Source organism: Ambystoma mexicanum, chromosome 11 (genome assembly GCF_040938575.1).
Source record: "Ambystoma mexicanum isolate Mex_15411 chromosome 11, UKY_AmexF1_1, whole genome shotgun sequence".
Classification (NCBI taxonomy): domain Eukaryota; kingdom Metazoa; phylum Chordata; class Amphibia; order Caudata; family Ambystomatidae; genus Ambystoma; species Ambystoma mexicanum.
Window position 1 is genome coordinate 1,435,730,361 of NC_090934.1, and position 20,802 is coordinate 1,435,751,162.

The 20,802-nt window shown below is 43.9% G+C and overlaps 1 long non-coding RNA gene across 1 annotated transcript in view; it reads right to left on the reverse strand.

Moving 5' to 3' along the window:
* Positions 1 to 354: 354 nt before the first annotated feature.
* The window catches only part of LOC138504517 (uncharacterized), a 510,474-nt gene continuing 490,026 nt past the window's right edge, over positions 355 to 20,802 (reverse strand). Inside the window, exon 5 of the long non-coding RNA XR_011279855.1 lies at positions 355 to 524. This is a non-coding gene — a long non-coding RNA (uncharacterized lncRNA). The remainder of the gene's footprint in view (positions 525 to 20,802) is intronic.

Genomic DNA, 20,802 nt, shown 5'->3' on the forward strand with positions numbered 1-20,802 from the left:
GCGACCTCTGGCGACCCCCAAATGACGTCCCTGCCGTCAATAGGTGACTGCTGCTCTCCACTTTGTCGCAGCACAGCCGACAACTATTGTCCATAAATTATGTTTTTGTCCATTTAGCCCGATATTCTCTGGTCGGTAGAAGATTGAATCTCAAATAGATTATGAAGCGCTTCAATTCCATAGAGCATAATTTAGCTATTTGGTCTGTACATGGGAAAACTCTGGTGGGAAAATTCATTATATCCTTGTTTTGTATGCCGAGTGTTGATACTTTTAGCTCTGTCCCATAGTTTTGACATTATTTTAAAAATTAGGGTCAGTTTCAATCATAACTATAATGGTACTCACAAAGTCCACTTTGGCGTGGCATCCTGAGTATTGGCCAGAATCCCTGGGCCCCTCTCCGGTCCCCAGTAGCTCAGTTAAAAGCTTGGGTGTGATGCTTCTTCCGTCTTGTTCGAGAGAGGCACAGATCACTGTAGTGAATCTACTTTTGAAAGTCCACTTTCGCCCAGAGCAGCAATCTGCAAACAAAATACCATATTACTAGTGCAATGCTTACACATCAAGTTCTATAACATGCACACCATGCAAGCAGCTAACCAAGTCTCACGGTAATAACCCAATTATTCTTTCCTAATTCTTTCTAATTTAATTTTTGTGTGCAGACTATGGCTCAAGGGCATCTAGCTGCGGTCAAGGAACCCAAAAGGTGTACTAAACCTATCCATGCTCTCTGGTAGTGTGGAATTTTTAACAGCATTTGAGATGCCAAGCGAAGACACAGAGTGGGTCGTTAATGTTCCAACTTGATTTGTAAGTAAGTAGCACTGTGTTATAAACTGCTCGATGAGTAATGCATAAAATCTCAAACTTATTTCAAGCTTTAACAGGCAGACAGTGATGCTGCTACAACATAAGTGCAGAAGAGGTGAGTCTTGGTGCACCTAAGGCCAGTCGCGCTGCTGAATTTTGGAGGACTTGCAGGCACTGAATCTGAAATGCGAGTTGCCCCAGGTATATCCAGTTGAAATAGTCTATCAGGTTGTATACTAATTGACCTTTTCACAATTGACCTCGGGAGAATTGACCTTGGGAGAATTGACCTAATTATGCGGGGGGATACCCCCCGCAACCCCCCAGCCAATCCAAAAACCCCTGCAACTCCCCCACCCAATCCCCTTATATTATTTATAATCCAAAACCAACCCAATACATATATAAAAGAACTAAAATAATATAAAGGTCAATTGTGCAGAAGGTCAATTGTAAAAGGTCAATTTGGGTAATACCGTCTATCAACCCCATAATCGATGAGGTGAACACCTTCACCCAGCAGTCCTCAAGCAGTCCTGCAAACTGCAGTGATCTGTGCCTCTCTCGAACCAGATGGAAGATGCCACACAGCCAAGCTTTTTACTGAGGTGCTGGGGACTGGACAGAGAACCAGGGAGTTTGTCCAATACTCAGCCCTCCAACTAGCTTTTGTTGCCTGAGAGCCACTTACCAGAACCTCTGTTTTCATCCCAAATAACCTTAGCAAGTTGTTTGACATCCAGTTCCCTATTGCTGATAAACAATCTCTAGGATTGTGTGGTGGCTCTGCTATAGGTGAATCAAGGCAAAACACTAACTGTGTATCGTTGGTATAGGTGTAGAAGTGGACCCCATATTCTGAGATGAGGTCCACCAAAAGACGTAGATAGAAATTAAAAAGGGGCAGTGATAGAGAAGATCCCTGTGGCAGGCCGCATCAGAGTGTAGTTAGAGTGGAGTGACAGGAAAATAAAGTGATAGTTTGCGTACAATCTGCCAGAAAAGACGCAAACCATGCCAGTGGAGTACTGGAGATCCCTGCTTGCTCAAGCCGGCACAGGAGAATGTCGTGATCAACTGTATCAAAGGCTTTGAGAGGTCAAGAAGGATCAACACCCCAAACCCGCTGTCGTCCTGAAGCATTGCTAGGTCATCTAAATGCGAGATCAGCACAGACTCCATGCTCATCAAAAGCCTAAAACCCAACTGAAATGGGTGTAGGCAATTGTTGGTCTCCAAGAAATGGGGAAAACAACAAAGTTATGATGATTTCCATAAGTTTCATGAGGAGTGGAAGTAAGGATATAGGCCGGTCATTTATTGCCAATGAAGAATCAAGATGGGCTTCTTCAGGAAAGGGGTGACAAGTGCATTTTGCAACGAGGCAGGAATCACCCAGAGAGAAAAATAATGACGAATAGCCATTGTGAACAACAGCATAGCATCCAGGGGGGTTGTCCTGAAAAATGTGCAAGAGTACAGAGTCCATGCGAGACGCTGATCTGAGCTGATTCGAAGCCTTAAATACTGTCATATGGTCAATTAGTTCAAATTGGAATTGGGCTCGAGGCTAGCATGACTCTGACTCTCATTCGTAATTGACTGTCTGGTATGACATATCTTCTCAATAAAGTATGCGTCGAAAGCTTCACAGTGGGTCTGGTACCGGAAGAGTTAGCCTCCTGTAATGGAAGAGAAGAGAGTTCTTTTACGACTGTAAATAGTTCCTGCCTAGAGCACTCTACAAAGGTTATACGACTGGCATGGAGCAGCAAGCATAGAGGTACTGAAGGAATATTTTGACAACAGCATTTGTCTTAGAAATCATAAGTGTAGCCCTGACTTAAAATTCTTTAATTTTTGAAGACAAATTGTTTCAACAAATTCATGGGAGCAGTATGGGTGCAACATTTGCACCTTACATCGCAAATTTATATATGGACCAATTCGAAAGGGAATTCATCAACAATTATATAAGCCCATTTAGGAAACAGATGAGGAACTGGCATCGGTACATCGACAATGTTTTCACTATATGGTCTGGCACATGGGAAGAACTTGAAGCATTTAAAGAGTGGATGAACCAACAAGACTCATGTCTGAGATTTACTATAACATCAAACAGACAGGACTTCCAATTCTAGATCTCATGATTTTCAAAAATACAGCAGGTACACTTGAAACCACATTGCACTGCAAACCAACGGACAAAAACACCTTACTCCATTTCGGCAGCTATCATCCAAATAACTTGAAGACCAATTTACCTTTATGCTCGACATTCCAAGATTTTGAAGAACATGCTAATGATTTAACAACCCGCCTTCTAGAAACGCGGATAACATAAGAAGTACATCAAAAATGCTAAGAAACGGGCAAAGAACACTCTGCGAGAAGTGACTCTGACGAAACACACAAAAATCAAAGAGGAAAAAATGACTTGTGTGACTACATGCAGCCCGATAAGTAACACCCTCAAAAAGACTCCTCTGAAACACTGGTCCATTATATCCACGCCAGATTTCCAGCCGAGCAAACCTAGATTTACCTTGGAGCAGTGATTTTGCTGTGATAATGAATCACTGCTTGTTCGTACACTTTTCCTGTCTCTGGGTCATCATTTGAGTATCACATATGCTCAAGGCGACAGCAAGCCTGTTTACAGGCTTGAAGGCTTGGTGTGAACCAGGGTGTAGAGGTTTCATTGGGGCTCTTCACTTCAGATAACGCATACACCCAAGTGTCACCAACACAGATTACTCAAAATCAAACTGACACACAGGACCCAAATACTTCCAGCCTTCATGCTTCTTCACACCAGGATTTGCCTCGGCCTCTAGCAAATGGCAGGGGTGCACCATGCAAGAGTCGTGATTGACGTGAACCTGAGCTCCACTGATTTGTGCTTGGGTGTCCCAGTGAAACGTCAAAGGTAGAAACGGGCTGGCACCATCTTGGATTACAATGTTACATGGACCATGATCACCTGCGGTTCTGTATTCTTGGTAGGGACTCCTGGGGCCTCATTACACGGATGGAGGTAGGGATTTACCGGTACCGGTAAAATACCGGTACCGGTAAATCCCTACCGCCTTACTACGAGGTCCCTTTGCGGGTTGGGGGATTTAACGCCTGCTTTTTGCAGGCGTTAAAATCCACCCCGCTAAGGGACCTCAGTGCTAATTACGGCACTGCAAAATTGCGGTGCCGTAATTAGCGCCTTCCCCATTCCCATAGAGCCCTATGGGGCAGAAATGGGAATGGGGAAGGGCAATGGCGGAAAGGGGATTTACCGCCCCTGCAACCTTGAATGGGGCGGTAAATCCCCTTTCCGCCAAGGCGGTGCCGGTATTTTACCGGCATGAGCCATGGCGCTAATAGCGCCATGGCTCACCGCCTACCGGGTAATGAGGCCCCTGGTATTTAGAAAGGGGCCTATGTGGGTGTGTCATTTGCTCTTTATTTGGTGGAACAGTTGCTGTGGTTGGTCAGTGTTCATGGACACAATGGATTGACAGTGCCGTGTCCTTCTCACATGGTGTGCAAGTACCACTACCTCGCTATGACTGTAAAAAGGACTCAGCTCTGCCTGTGAGAGTTCAGGGAAGCAGTTCACAACAGACATCCTATCCCACATCCATACTTCAGAACTGGAGTGAAAAACGCAGATGCCTTCATTTTGGTCAACTGGTGGGGATATACCAGGCCTTGGGAGAAGTAGCAAGCCTGTAGGATCCTGCCTCTGCCACATATAAGGTGGAACATCAGGTAGCGGCTAGTCCACCCCTGTCCCTAGTGGCTTTCTAGCCTTCAACATGAAGCTAGGAAGATGTGGTAATTCATCATATTACCAGAATTTGTTGAAAGTGGAAGGGTCCAAACAAAGGCATAGTTACACTTCACGAGAGGGAGCAGAAAATACTGAGCTGTGGGTGGCCAAACCATAACAGCCAAACCCACTGAAGGTGAAACAGAAGGAACACGACTGCTTACTGGAGCTTGGTAATCCTAGAGTGCACAGGGAAAGGAAAGTTTAATGAAATGCTGCATCCTGGAACTTGAGGTCAGAATTCATAGAACATCTTGAGGCAGTGACTACCAAGAGTAATATTGCCTTTGAGGGTCTTGAGTCAAATATCCTATAATACATAGAAAAGGGGAACCCAAGAGAACCACAGCATGCTGAAACATGGTCAGTTTCTAAAATACACAATTAAGGAATAATTGAAAGAAAACTGATTTGGTCTGCTATCTTGTAAAAAAAAATAGGTCCATGTTTCATGGTTTAGAGCTTGGCATTTCATTCGACTTTGGTGTTTTTCAGGCTAAGGTAAAGGAAAAGCCTGTTTCACTATTGTGCTCCATGAGCCAGGTGTGCAGCATCCACGGTAAACAAAAAATAAAAAACTCCACAAAATTGAAAATAGAGGTGAAAATAAAGATTACTGTGAATTAACACCAAAAATAAAGAGAACAAACCCAAAATGTATGCCTAATTAAAGAAAAGAAACAGCCCAAAAAAAGAAAAGAGCTCTCCAGAAGCAGTATGGTAATATTGTCTGCATGACTCCACACCAGTGAAGGCTGTCGCACCTCACATAGCAAAACTATCAAAAGGATAGAGTCTACGCTAGCCCTTGAAGAGAAGAATATCAATCAGTCCTTCACCTGCCACGCCCACCTGTAACTCAATCCCGGCAGAGGCTTGAAAGGCCCCCACCATTCTCTGCTTCCACAAAACGCTGAAAACGTGGCTCTTTCAACCGTACCTGCCGGAGAAATGAAAATCCATCCCTCCCTCCACTAACAGTACTGCGCTACTGTATAATATGCCAAACCCCCTGCTGGCACCCTTCCACCGTTCAGCATCTGCTGATCTCAAGCAAGGTTTGCACTATAAGCAATACAAATACAACATAAGTGTTGCATGGAGCAGAATAGCAGGAGGGCCGAGTGTTGAAAGGATGCTGAGGATTCCAAGGGTGATGAGGATTCCAAGTGTGATGAGGATTCCAAGGGTGATGAGGATTCCAAGGGTGATGAGGATTCCAAGGGTGATGAGGATTCCAAGGGTGATGAGGATTCCAAGGGTTCCTACCCATTTTTAAAATGTTAATACCTGGATCAAAATAGTTAAGTGTAAAAGAAAGGGTGATGGTTGAGTTGGGAAATAAGGTGGTTACCCACGTGCCACTAAATTCAGTAATAATCCAATTGCATATTTGTAAACAAAACACAAACAGGATATTGCAATAGAAATAGCAAGTAAATCAATACATGCAGTTATTTTATCTTTCATCATTGTTTGCTTGTGTAAAAGTAGTTGTGTGCTTCTTCATTTCATTTTCAGTTTGTTATTGTTCCCCTCGGGATATTATTCCAGAGGACTGGATCCAGATCTTGTCAGTTCCATTTGCCTGCTTTTCTGTCGTACCTGTTACCCAGCTACTGCCACCTCCTCACAGTCTAAATTAATGAAGCAATGAGAAAACACAAGCTTTAAATCTGTCTTCGTAGCCAGTAGGGAGAACCTCAACAACTAGAGCAATCACAATTATTTCTGAGCAAGCACGTGGGATTCAGCAGCTGCTTGTGTTGCGTTACTTGCAGGCAACTCCGTTAGACTCCCATTCTCGCACATGCCGGCAAACACCCAAATCTTGGGGGGGTTCTCTCAAAAAAGTGCGTGTTGCGAATGAATTGCATGTATATAACAAAGGTCGAAACTCTAATTTTTATTTTTACGAGGGGAAAGTGGTATATAGGGTACTTGTGATATGAGAAAAAAATGTGAACCACCAACTACCTCCTGCTCCTTAGTTTCCTACGACTTTTATCGGTCGGTGTACCACAAAGCCCTTAGTGAATTACAGATTAGTTTGAAACCCTTCACACCAACTCATAAAAAACATATTTCATTCACAAAATTATTAGTTCTGTTGTTTGTCATTACATCATTTTCCGAACACATACTTAAAACACTCAGACATATACATAACACATCATTTAATATGTACATAAATTCCTTGCTGTTGGGTTAGTTCAGACTTGACAAACCATATTATCAGTGCTCCTATTAATGCAGAAAGTTCTGTACAGTTTTAAGAGCAGTGTCTTACCCTCAGTGGGCCTCATTAAGACCCTGGCGGCCGCAGTATGAACAGTGCCGGTAAGGTACCGGCACCGTTCATACCGGGCTGCCACATTACGAGTTTGCTCGTTGGTGGCGGTATGCACCAAGTGCCAGACGTGAATACCGGCACCCGCGAGCAGACCAGGATGCTAACAACGGATCCGTCCTTAGTGGGTCCGTTGTTAGCATCCTCCCCATTCCCATTGAGCCCTCTGGGAGCTCAATTAGGAATGGGGATGTACTGGGTCCGGGTCCTGAAAATGGGAATTACCGGGCCCTCAAAAGTTGGAATGGCTTGGTAATTCCCTTTTTTGGGACCCGAACCCAGACACTAGTTTGGAGGTAGCTGTGCCGGTAATGACAGCATGGCTACCTCCAAACTCGTAATGAGGCCCAGGGTCTCATAAAGAAATTAAGAAAAATGAGTCTAATACTGCCATACTCAAAACACCCCCTAAATTCTAATATTGTTCAGCCAGAGAGGAAGCATCTATCAAAACATAAGTTACTTAAAAAAATAAGAGCACTCACGATTTCAGTTTTGGAAAGAAACATGAAATTTCCCCTCCTCCCCTTTTTATGTATTTATTTAAAATGTCTTTTCCCCCTCCCCATTATTCACTTTTATTTTTCTTGAAATAAATGTTAGACAAAGGGCCAACGCCATACATTTAGGCATCTATAGTCAGATGTAGAGTCCAATGTAGACAAGCATCAAATAATACCATTAAATTCAGTCTTAATCTACATCCAGCAACAGCGGTCATGTGATACCATTTTGAACATCACTGAATTTCTATGTATTAAAATATAGGTCCACTTCATATTTATATTATTTCAACAACAAAAGAAACATTTCCGTAGTTCAATCTATTTTCTCACAAACGGGAAAGAAATCACTTTTATATAATGTCCCAATCCAAAATGGAAGAATAGCAGTCACGTGACATTATTGTTCACGTGAGCGCGATCCCGTAGCAAAAGAAATACAGCAGTCTCTGACTCAGTATTCAGGTTATCAAGCCGTGACAACAACGTATCCGAAAGGAACGCTAAAAGCAAATACAGGTAAGCCACTTTTAAACATGACTATAGCGATCTAAACGTTACTGCTAATGCCGGCAAAGTGAACGAAAGTGGGGCATAACTAAAAGTCAAGAAAATAATTATCCAAGATCCATCTTTGGTAAGAAACCGTTTTGTTTTTGTTGTTTCTAGACCGTGCCCTAACATCACCCTTTGTGCAACAAGAAAGTGAAAGATATACGCTTCACGGCACGTTCTTGTTGATTTTCCCTAAAACTCAGAAGCAAAAATTTGCAATCCACAAAAGCAGAACAGTGAGTGCTCTCTATATCAAATTACCAAAAGTGTCTATTTTTACTTTGCAGTATTTTTTTTTCTTTGAATTTAAGCACAAATATTATGTGCATCTTTATTATAAATTCTGGAAATACACATAAAGAATGTTTTTTTGTTTTTACAATTGGATACGAATATCTGCAACAGTCTGTACATGATACAACTATACTACTACCAGTCAGTCATCAGGTATCATTTCTATTATGCTTTTCACACACCGACTTAGCAGTGAGGATCCCTCCCTGCAACTGGGTTGACGCTGGGTTGTGGTTCTGCAGCAGCTCCTCCCTCATTTCTCCATTTTTTTCTTCTGTTCCCCACTCAGAACCACTGTGTGGCTGATCACTACTGTTCGGTTTCCTGTTACCCTTACGGACCCGCACACGGATCTACCTTGCACAGCATTACACCCCTTAGTGATCGAGAATCGAGTACTTGGGATACTGAGCACCGGCAAGTAAGACACCGGCACAGTGTTTTGAGAACTACTCCAAAGCCAGTAGGCCTAGAATTTAATGGCAACCCCTTCTTTATAAAACCACTCACTGGAGTATCCTGTATTCCCCACAGGGTCGCCCCCTTGGAGCCCTGATGAAGGCGGACGCAACTCATTGCAACTTCCGCCGAAACGTGAAGTAAACTGGGAATATCTGATCAAGTCGGTTCCTAGTCTCCACAGAATCTGTTTAGTCAGTCTCTGCCACGTTGGCAAAGATATCTTTTTTCTCCTCTTGACCCTTTAACATGTATTGTTATTTTCCTCTAAAAAATACTCATTGCCTAAAGGTTAAGCATACCCTAGTTAAGGCATTTTTTGAAAAGGTGAGTTCTTAGCCACTCCCTTGTTTCTTGCCTTTGGATTTATTACAAAGCATTTATGTAGCCACGCAAGCATGTTTATTACTTGTACCAATGAAATAACAATTAATACTTGTCTGCATATCAGTTGTACAGCTTCTCTACATATAATCTTTTTATTTGTTCATATTTTGTTTGCTGTATACATGTTTAATGATGTTATTGGCAACTATTAATTTTCACATGTATGTTGTATCTTTCAACACCTGTTTATTTATTTACTACATGTTTCATATGATTAGAAAATAAATAATTGTTTTTTATCAGTTACATGTTCTCAACACAGTGAGTGACTAGTATTTTCAGAACCTGTCCTTTGGATCTTCCACCTCAGGAGACAAAACTTCTATAAAATTTGTGAGCGACAGGCTTAAAACTCTGTATCTGTCCGCCTAAATAACTGCTTTTTCCGCATAGCACTTATTACCACAAGGGTACAAACATTTGTTTACATTTACAACTGCAATGCCAAATAACTTTAGAATACTATGACCAATATAGGTTGTGAAAATGTTTTGTTCAACTTTACTAAGAGTATAATGTTACACTTATTATATATTTTCTTTTGTATTTTCAGACATTGTTTGATGCAATAACAAAGTTCCCTCCTGATGAACTGTCTGATATGTTTTAAAAGACAGTGAAACATGTGTCGAGTGTCTCAATTAAGCTGTGAACAAATTAAAATTAAAACTATTCAGCTTGAATAGAAACAAAAAAACAAAAAATAAAAAAAGATTGTTCTATTCAGCAAATCAGAGTTCCTCTCCTTATTTATTTCAAACACAATTAAGAGCAAAATCATAGGGTGCAGAAACAGGTTTCCAATTTTCCTTTTAACAAGGAAAAACTACTAAGTTCTAATATGGTCTGGTTGTTCTTTTCTTTAAAGACACTCAGCACTGTCTCTGAAATATGCTTTCTTGATTATCACCTTTTTAAATACATGGATAAACTAAGGTGTCGACGCACTGCGTTGCAGCCTCTACAGCGAGATAGTCCACATCCAAGGGGTGGTCTTCTCAGATAATTTACACTGGGCCTTTGTCAGGACAAAAGGAACTGATAAATGTAGAGCAAATCTTCTAACCCCTTATTTAACACTCTAAAATAAAAAGAAAATGCATAATAAGGTCATGGTCTACAGGCTAAATTTATGGGCCACAAAAAAGCTACTGTGGATACATGGTCACTCACCTAAATGGATGAACCACACCGGGAAAATGATCAAAATTGGCAACGTCCAATAAATGCGCTACAATGGTTGAACCCCACCTTAATGCTTTGCAGGTAGGCGGCAATCATAATAATGGCTCCTAAGTGACAGTAAATGAATCTCTTTCAGTGTTATAGAGAGAGCTCTAATGAAAGCTGTCGTTAGTGAAAAGTCACGGCTTACGAACACATACTTAACGAAAAAATAATAATAATAATACATAGATGGTACCATCCCTACCTGGTGGCAGGTGGATGGACGTTCTTACTGCCGTTGGGACAGGAATATCTTCAGCTATCCATGGGAGAATGAGGCTAATTAGCTTCATACGACCTGTGAGCACAAACACGCACATCAAGAGTTAATCCCAGCGGAGTGCCGGCACCAAACCATCTAGGTGGTGTCTCAATCAGACTGTCAAACTGTCTTGACCGGGAAGGTTGGCAGCGTCCTTTTGTTATACAGAAATGCAAGCCATCTCTTTAGGCTTAATTCCACACTTTTGTAGCGGAGCTGCAGTAATTACCTGTCAATCTGCAGTATATGGAGGTAGAGTAAGACCGAACAGATGCATGGTGCAAACAACAATCTCTGATAGTGTATTTGGCAGCCGCAAATGATATTCAGGGGCTCCCCATAGGCAGTGGCATCTTTAGGGTAGGGCCAGGGGTGGCATCATCCTCCTCTACAAAATGTGGGCATTCCCTTGTGCTCCCCTCCCCAGGAGGCAGGTGTGGGCTTGCATTGCTGTGATGGCTGCCTCTTTTTTGGAGAAAGACAGAACAGAAGGGGAATGCATTTGCCATGACCTGGGTGGTGGGGAGCTTCTGTTGTGGGCTGTGGGAGGCAGAATGCCAGGTATGAGGCTTGTGCTCTGGGTGGTGGGGGAAAGGATGACAGGTCTAGGGCTTGTAGTGTGAGTGAGCAGGTGGCCAGGTATGGGGCTTGCGCTCTGGCTGGTGGTGGTGTTTGGTGATTTGAGTTTAGCCTTGTGGGGCTGTAACAGGGCTGGTGCTACCACTAGGTAAGGTTAGACGTTTGCTTAGAATGTGACAATGTTAAAGCGGCAAATGCCGTCAAAGGAAGTAGCCATTTATACATTTGTTGTGTACATATATTTATTCAGTCTCTTGAGTTGTCCCGACTACTTGAAGGCGGCCCTCTCAGCACTGTCTGCAGCGGCATGCAGCATGCAGCCCAGCAGGCACCATGAGGTTCAGGTCGAGTGTGGTTGTGTTGCTGTGCCATGTGCAGAACTCCGGCCGCACCTGCACATTTTTCACTGCACGTGCCCTTGTGAGGCTTGTGTGAATATTCTCCTGGACCATCCGTGGCCCACCCTACCCCTGCACTAGTTGCAGCCTGTCCCAGTGAGCCGTGGGTGGTGGCCCTGCCTGCGACAGACTCTGTCACACACACAGGCAGTTGAGGCGCCCTATTGTTTGTACTTGTTGTTCTGCCTCACGGTCTCTGGGATGGCAATAGCCAAACTGGGATAGAGTAGAGAAAGGCCAAATTGGAGCTGGTAGAAGTTTGTGGATTGCAGGCTGACAGTGCTCATGTCCAACCTATTCAGTGCTGCTTAGGTCCAGTTGGCATTAACCAAGTGTAAACCCACAGAACACATTTTGGTTTCATTGAATGGGGGTGCAGCATGCAGGATTTGGAAAACAGATACAAGGAAAAGTTCCCAACAGAGTAATTCAAAATCCATAAGGCTATTTACATTCAGAATAGGTAAACAATATACCTGACCATTAAATGGGACTCTACTGTTCCACTTATGAACTTGGTTAAATACATGTATAAACCATCTTCGTTGAATAAATCAGTAATCAAATGTATTAACAACACAAATGAAGCTAAACAATACAAATTGAAAAGGCATACAAATCCAAAAGGACAACAAAATTCAAATATACGTAGTCATTTGAAATAGATGTACAAGCAAAAAGATAAAAATAATATAGGTTATCCTTTCCTGCGGCTAATCCTGTCACCTCTAAATTGGAACATCTATTCGAACATCTATTCGAGTTAAGAAATAGAGAGGAAAAAGGAGGGGAAAGAGAGGAGCACAAGCATATCGCTAAGAGACACATCCCAAGTTGACGTCCTTCTAAACACCTACAGCAATGAAAATGAAGGACTGAATGATCAAACTGTTTGCAGATTAAATTCAGTTGGATGGCTGGTGCAAAACAAACTCTGTATTATTTAATGTTTTGCATGAATTCACCATTTGAGTAATCGAGTGACCACCTTACTACGATGCATCTTGTTTCAAAAGAATATATTATTATTTCATATATTACAATGAATGCTGATTTCAATTTATAACGGTGCTGGTCGGACGTTTTGGCGGAGTAGAATTGAACTTCCTTCTTCAAGAACCCAAGGATATGGAGCACTCTGGATGTGAAATATTACAGCAAATTAAAAAAGTAATAAAAACAAGAGGCAAAAACAATCTTGAAATAAAAGAAGAATGCCCAGGAGGCATCACCAGAGGAAGCGGCGTGTATAAGAATATAACATGCCTCTTCTAAACGAAGCACCTTGTGCACCTAAGGAGTGTAATTGCAATGACCCCACCCAGTCCCCACGCCTGCGTCAAAGAAGCGATCACGTGGGAGGTATATCGACATTAACTCGTGTAATATCGAAAAATGAGCATGCAGGGTCAACCACAGGCGGAAAGTGAGGCCGCCCAACTAATGGAAAAGGGTTCCATGTGTTAATATCCCCACAAAAATATTGCCATATTTTTGCGGCGATATTGAGCCATGGACCTTTCAGGGGACACCCCTGGGACCCCTGCATTATTTTTAAATGTGCGGGGGACAACCACCGCTCCCACAAATTATCCTCCCAAAAATAACGACTATGGCGAGACAAACGTCCATATGTACGGTGATATTTTTGTTGGGGATAATATGTAGGGATATCTGGAAAAGACACTAAAAGAAGGAGAACTCTCACAGCAAGTGTGTGGCTTAACGCTGCTTGTAAGGGAGGTCGAATGGGGGATGAATATCCACAAATGGCCGTCTCTAGGGTCACTATGAACCACAGAGAGGGTGACCCCATATAATAGGCCTGCTCTCGCAAGAAGAGGAGAGAGGAGGGGGTGGGGGGGTGATGACTCCTCCCAAAAGGATTAGAACTCCAGATGACCAAGTTCTGTGTATGGAGATATGAGTAACCGCACTGCGGCAGGTAACACTGCTCCTAATAATTATCTCATATTGGTGCGCAGATGCTTCTTATACTGGAAGCAAAAGTAAACAAATAAAACTCAGAACAAATTTAGTGAACATAGAAGGGCCCCAACTACCCTGTCTACAACTGTGCAATAGTAAGCCTGATGTGTGGATAGGGAGAAATTACTAATCCCCCAGGAGCCATCATAAGTGGGACTTAGTGGTAATCGGCGGGAGATAAAATATCTGCTCTTACCTCTCGAAATGAATAGAGCTCCAGAAGACAAAGTTCTGTGTCTAAAGAAATATGGGTAACTGTACTGCGGCATGATTCACTGCTGCCACTAGCTAACTCATATCTGTGTACGGATGCTGCCTAAACAGAAGGCAGAAAAGATACAAGTTCAAGGAACCGTCCTGCCAGGTATACAAATCTGCACTAGTATGCATAACCTGCTGCTGGGATCAGATTACTGACACAGGTAAACCATCCAGCAAAAGAGGAGGAAGAAAGATTCTACATATACCAAGTATGTGAGAGTGCGGCTACTGTGGATCCCGGACCAGGAGAACCGGCACCTATAAATACTCACGTACGGCTTCACGACCTGGTCATGTGACTATGGGCATGCAGAGGAGACGCCCACTGCTGATTTCTCAGAGACAACCAATTATGGCCAAAGGCTAGAGACAGCCCATCAAACTACACCCACCTACAAAGGTGGGAATACCTGCAGCCTCACCATCCCTCCAAATCTAATGGCTCTGGTCCCCAGGGAAAAACACCCTTGGTGAATTGCCTTGTAAGGTAGGTGGGTGAAAGCACATTGTGGGACATCAAAACACGTTGTGCCACCACGTGGACTAGGATGACCGCTGCAACTGCAGCCAACCGCACCCGAAATAAGTGGAATACTTCTACACATACACACGACAGATGAGACTCAAACAGAAACAGTCCCTATAGTGGGCCAAAAAGGAACTCTATGAGTGCTGCAAAAGGTGCTGCAAAAGTCGGCACTGCTCAAGTTCCCCCAGTGAGTGTAAAATGATCACCAATAATTGTGTAAAGACCATTCTCTAATGTGTCCAAACCATGAATCCATCTTGCCTCCTGCATGGTCAAAGCTCAGCCTGTGCAGGAGACACTGGGGGATTGTGTCCACAATCCACCACTGGATATCATTCATCGAATGGCGATATTCCATATAATGTGAGACCAGATGTGGCGTGATATTGCAGCATCGAATGAGGGACCTGTGTTATAAAATCCTAGTATGTACTGGTTGCATAGTCTGGCCCACATGGGCACTGGATGCAGTAGATGGCACATGCAGTTTTACAGTTGGTGTGTTTACGCAGGTGCCATTGTCTGCCCCGTACCTCAAAAGATTTCAGTTTCTTACTGAATTTACAAACTGAGCAATTGCCCACCAGTGGTCTAAGGTCGCAGGCTGTGTTAGCAGACCTATTCTCCTTGGGACTAGAATGTACAAGGTGATCTTTAAGATTTTTTTGATGCCTCATTGCAAATAAAGAGAAGGGTTCACTGGTGATGTCGAGTTGGATATGTGGGCAACATTTTTGTATCACCGTCTTCACTGTGAACGTGTGCATGCTGTATGATTGCATGCACAACCATTTGTCCTGTTTCTCCCTGTCCCTATGTTCAAGAAGAGTCTCTCTGGATGTATACCGTGCCCTCTTCGATGCTGTTGTAATCAGCTTCTTGGGATACCCTCTGGCCTGAAGTCTGTCTTTAAGGTTATCAGGTTATTGGGATTTAGGGACTCCCGTGCTAGGGAGATGAAAGAGAGGGGCGCCGCTTATTGAGATCCCACTCAAATATTTTAATAAAACTCTTGAACCATCTTTGAGAGTTGGTGTGTTCTTGAGGCCATCTGTGATATGTGGTCCTCTTTCTCCCTTCCCACCTTTACACTGTGTGACAAGGCCTGTGATCGGGCCTTGTCAGGGGAAGAATGGATCCCAACCTCTAACACATGGCTGCAGTGCCTGTGAGTGCAGGCACCCTCCCAGCCACCTCCTTACACAAATCGACGGTGGCTCCAATGAGGCGAGGAGACCCGGAGCGGCAGCAGGATAATCCTGAAAAAAGATGCCAGGGGTGGGGCCTTGGTGAGCCCCACCACATACAAGAAGGAACTGGGAAGAGGACAGCCAACACTGCAGGATAGCCACCGCAGAGCCCAGACAGCATGCTTCAAGATGGAGCATACACAATGGCTTTGCTGCGGGTTGCAGTGAGTGCACCCACACCAGCCACTGCTGAGGGTAGGAGTGCATGGCTTCTGCTGACTCTGTCAGCTAGAGCACGCACAGGAAGAACAAACCACTAGCCCAACAGGGATTCACTTTAATTTAGCAAAGGGCTCTACAAAGGCATAGAAGCTACCAATACACTACCAGGGAAACATTTTGATAAAGGAAGGGCCCATGGAGGCCATGGGGCAAACCCACTAAACCGCCAGAGATGTTAATATTAAAGAAATACCTTTTGCAAGGACTGGAATCCCTGGGTGCCCCTACAAGCTCCAAATTAGAAGTGCAGTAAGACTGCATAACGAAGAATGCAGGGTCTACTAGCCCGTATAAGCCCTCCCAAGCTTTTTCCATGTCATGCCCCTCCCTGGAAGCCAGGTAAGTGATTTGTAAGGTAAGCTGGCCAATTCCATCAGGGGGAAGGATATTTAAGAGGATGTGTGTGAATGGTTTAGTGTGGGTTAGTTTAGTGAGGACAGGAGATGGAGGAGGATGTTTGAGATGCCATCGGAGACGATAGCTACAGGGGTGTGGAGGCTATTGGAGAGAGGGGGTTTGTGTGTGAGAGTGGAGAGTGTGAGGAATAGAGGTAGAATAGGAGTAGTGAAGTGCTAGTGGTGGTAGTAGCAGAGGTACAGGTAATTGGGAGAAGAGACAGTGGTAGTTGGGAAGCCAAGTAGAAACTGAGAGAGACACTAAGTAGTAGCAGTTTTGATCGCCATAAGGAATAAGACTATCGGGAAGACAGATAGTAGAGTGATAGTGTTAATAATGGAATAAGGAATAGTAGTAGAGGGAGAGTTGGACCCTGTTCTGCCCAGGAGGGCTCTCTAGTAAATAACACAAGTGAAAAGGGTCAAGTCTTGCCATAAATGCATGAATATATCATAGTAGTCAAATCTGTTTCTTCAACTATTATTTTATATTCAATGAAAGACCTGTTGGTCTGTTAGCACAAAAGTAACATAGAACAAGTCATGCCATAAATAACTTGTTCTATGTTATCGTATGTTATGTTATGGTTATGGTACAGAGTCTATGGTTGGCCATTCGGAGCGCTGACCCCAGAATGTGCAGCATTGTTAAAGAGATCCACCAAATTCCTGCTTTTGGTCTGTGTGCACACTACTTACTCCCTGTCCAATCCCTACCTCTGTAAATTCTTTCACAGTTATAACCTGTCTTGCTTGCTCACGGGGATGGCGTTTTCTGCAAGGCCTATCAAAATATCTACTCTTAAATTAAATGAAACACTATTGTAAGGTGCTGCTGTTGACCCTTTTTGCAGCTCCTAGAAATATGTGTCCTCGTGTTTTTCAACCGAGTTTAGAATATTTTTGATCTATCGCCTTTCCCAGTAGAGAGTGGTATTGGTATTAGTATTGTTTATTTGTAAAGCACCTATACACAACGCAAGTGTTTCAAAGCGTTCAAGGAGGGAGGGAGGGAACAAGGGGAAAAAACAGCAGTCATTCAGAGCCCTTCAATTTCTGAACAATACAAGGTTGCACAGGCAGAGTGGGGGCATGGAACAAGTGCAGATAATACAACTAACGGTGTAGATAACAGCAAATAGGTCTGACGACGATTCTGCAGTTTTTCCAAGTGCAATGAGGCGCCACCATGCAAGGAGGGCAGACAAGGGAAAAACAGATAGACAATCTTCAAGGCATGATGCATTCAGATTGTGCAAGTGCGCAGACAGGTGCAGAAGAGGGGGGTGACAAGTGCAAGGGGTGGGAAAGGGGACCAGGTGCGCCCAGACAGATGACTCTACCCTATGCTCTTATCCTTCAGAGAGGATGCTCACTCCACCCTCAATCTTCACCCGCCTCTCTCTCCTACCCAGGGTCGGACTGGGCTATAAAATTCTCTCGGGCACCAATGAAAGTGGCCCACAATTTCAAATGGCTATTCATTCCTTTTGTGACACTGTTTGAATAGTAACCAAGGGTAGTGTGATGCAAATTGTGCATTATAAATAATATTTATTCTGCAACACTGACCAAAACTACTAGCCGCAGAGCGAATTAACTCATGAAACTGGACCAAATTGCCCAAAAAGTGGCCCACTTGGACCAACAAAACGGGCCCATACCAGCATTTTGTGTTTTTCTGTTCGCTCATGGGCCTAATGCCATATAGGCCAGACGGTGCCTGCTCCTACCTCTTCTGCCATATACAGAGTGCACTCCATTTCTCCTCCGATGGCTCTCACTTATGAAGATTCTTGATTCCACCATATTCTGCTTTTAGTGCTTTCCTAATCATCTCTATCCTATAGTACCATGCACTCGTTCCACTGCATAGGTTTCTCGCTCTCCCATTTCATTGCCTCGCGTTCGTTCCACAATTGTATCTTGTCCACTCTAGCAACTACAGTAATTGTGCAAGTTTGGTAAATGTTAGGAATCTGTCAGAATGGCCAATTTGCATAGGAGGCTGGTATAACAGAAGAAAACTCAGGACCCTTTGGGAATTACACATGGCACTGGTGTGGTTTCTCCCCAAGAATAGTATAGAGTAACATACTCCAAGGACTCACTTCTCCCTGGATGAGTGCAAAATGGCAGGATGGTCCAAACTGGAGGTTTCCCATCAAAGCTGGCTTCTGGGAGCGAGCGCGTAGGGTCCCATGCAGCGTGAGAAGAGCAACCTATGGGGGCACCAATGCAATGCAAAGGGGCAACCTCTCTCCCTACACCTTAGAGATGGTGGGGCATTATGGCTCTCCATTATGTAACAGGTGGCCCTCTAGCAGACGGAGTGGCCCGGAAAAGATTATAGCACCTTCTGGCTGGGCCGTACAATACATTCGGTGGTGCACAGTTGTAGTGTGTACCAGGGGTGCAGCATTCACTGCCACCTGCCATGTCTTGACATTACGAGTAAGGAATATCAGAGGTTCTTTCCTCTGAACGTCTGATATTCCTTACTTTACCCTTACTTTACCCACTCACGTCCTGGAATGCTGTCATTTTATCCCACCTTCCCAATATTGTCTTCCTTCACAGAACCTACTGGCTCACTTGGTTTAGCCTCCTGGCTCTTTCACTAAACACACTCTGTCCGCCTCCCCACTTTCTCCTCAATTTATCTCTCTTTTTTCATGTACGAAAGACAAAAGGTCAAGTGAATACAAAAGACATTGAGCAAAGGCCCACTTCGCCCTTCAAATCGATTGCCGCCATTTGCACAGCATATGCTGTTTCTTGGATTGAACCCAGCCGCCTCGGCCTTAAGCACATCATCAGTGTAATAGCTCGAGTCCAGCTTCACCGCCGCAAGCTAGGACAAGGATCTTTCTAGTGGTCTCACACTGCGGATGCCTTGGAAGAGTCTGAAACTCAATACATCATAGCTCGCTACTGCACGCGCTATCACATCACGCATCTGTTTTAATCATCCCTTGTTTGGCGCCGTTCATCACCCTGATGGAACCCACTGAGCATTAATCAGAATCCCATTACACGGCATTTTTCTTTATCAGTGTCACGCACGCTCGTGATCTACGATTCAAAGCAGAAGGTCAGGACTGAGCAAAAGTGCTACAAATTGGATTTTGAGTGCAGGACGCCCAGCCGAGGCGGGGAAAGGTTTGTTTCTTGGTTATATTTATTTGGCTATACTGCATGCAGAAGAGCCAAGGAGCCCTAGAAACTAGGGGAGCCACCAATAATGCATATAGACAGGTTTAGACTACCGGTGCCCAGAGGGCAATTGGCAGTATGCCTCTTCATGCCAGGGCAACATGAATATCAATATTAATCCTTAAGAGAGGGGCGGGGGTTCCCCTTCAAGGTAATTGTTGTTTTTTTTTTTTTTCTGAGGGATAAAGTTCAAATAATATCTCTGAGGTACGTTTTGAGGGGACACCCAGCTGATCTTTGAGCAGTGGTACGGTTGCAGCTGTCTTTGTGTCCTTAAATATGACCTTTCTGAGCTTGGTGAGTTGAGGGTTGGTAGCCCCTTATAGGCCTCTTAGAGACTTACTTAATCTTTTATTACGCGCTTAACACCCGGGACCAGTCTCTAACCACAGGACCGGGATTCAAACCTGTGTTGCTCTGTGTTTTCTTAGGGATTCAAACCTGTGTTGCTCTGTGTTGTCTTGGGGATTCAAACCTGTGTTGCTCTGTGTTGTCTTGGGGATTCAAACCTGTGTTGCTCTGTGTTGTCTTGGGGATTCAAACCTGTGTTGCTCTATGTTGTCCTGCTTTCAAGACAACCACATTGCCCCAGAACTATCCTCCCATCCCAGAGATGGCCAATAATGAGTGGGCACGTGTTTTTTCCTGAGTGGTGTTGGCACTCAGTTTCAAAGGTGTTGTTTTGTAGCCCACCCAAGGGATGGTAATGGATATTTATCTGACCTGAACGGGTGCGCTCATAAAGAATACTGAACCAGGGCAAAGCTTATGCAGAAATTGCACAAAATAGTGAACAGAGACAATCTTTGTGCAAACGCGGGGCCTGTCTTGCATACAATCAAGGGCTGATTGGTGGTGAACATGAGTGATATGCATGGCACCTTCAAATGTTAATGGGTGGCATTGTCCAATTAATTTCCAGCCAGAGAAGAACGAGCTCTCAATGCTGGATCACAAGCTATTCTGGTTGGCACCATTTAATTTGGACTGGGTGTACATTTTGCACTGATTTACAGAACAGTGATGTTTTTCCTGTTCATATTTTGCACATATCTACTTTTGAAGTGGTCGGTTCACTTTAGCCACACAGACCCCCAATCACATGACCCCAGAGCTGAGGAGGCTTCAAGCTGGGTCTAGCCCCTGACCCAGGGCATGTGATAGCCTTTACCCAGCTTCCCATGTATCTCTCGCTTCCCTACTTTCAGTCGTAAAGGGACGAAGAAAAGGAAAAGAGAGGGGAGAGTGGAGGAAGAGAAAGTAGACAGAGCAAGAAGGAAG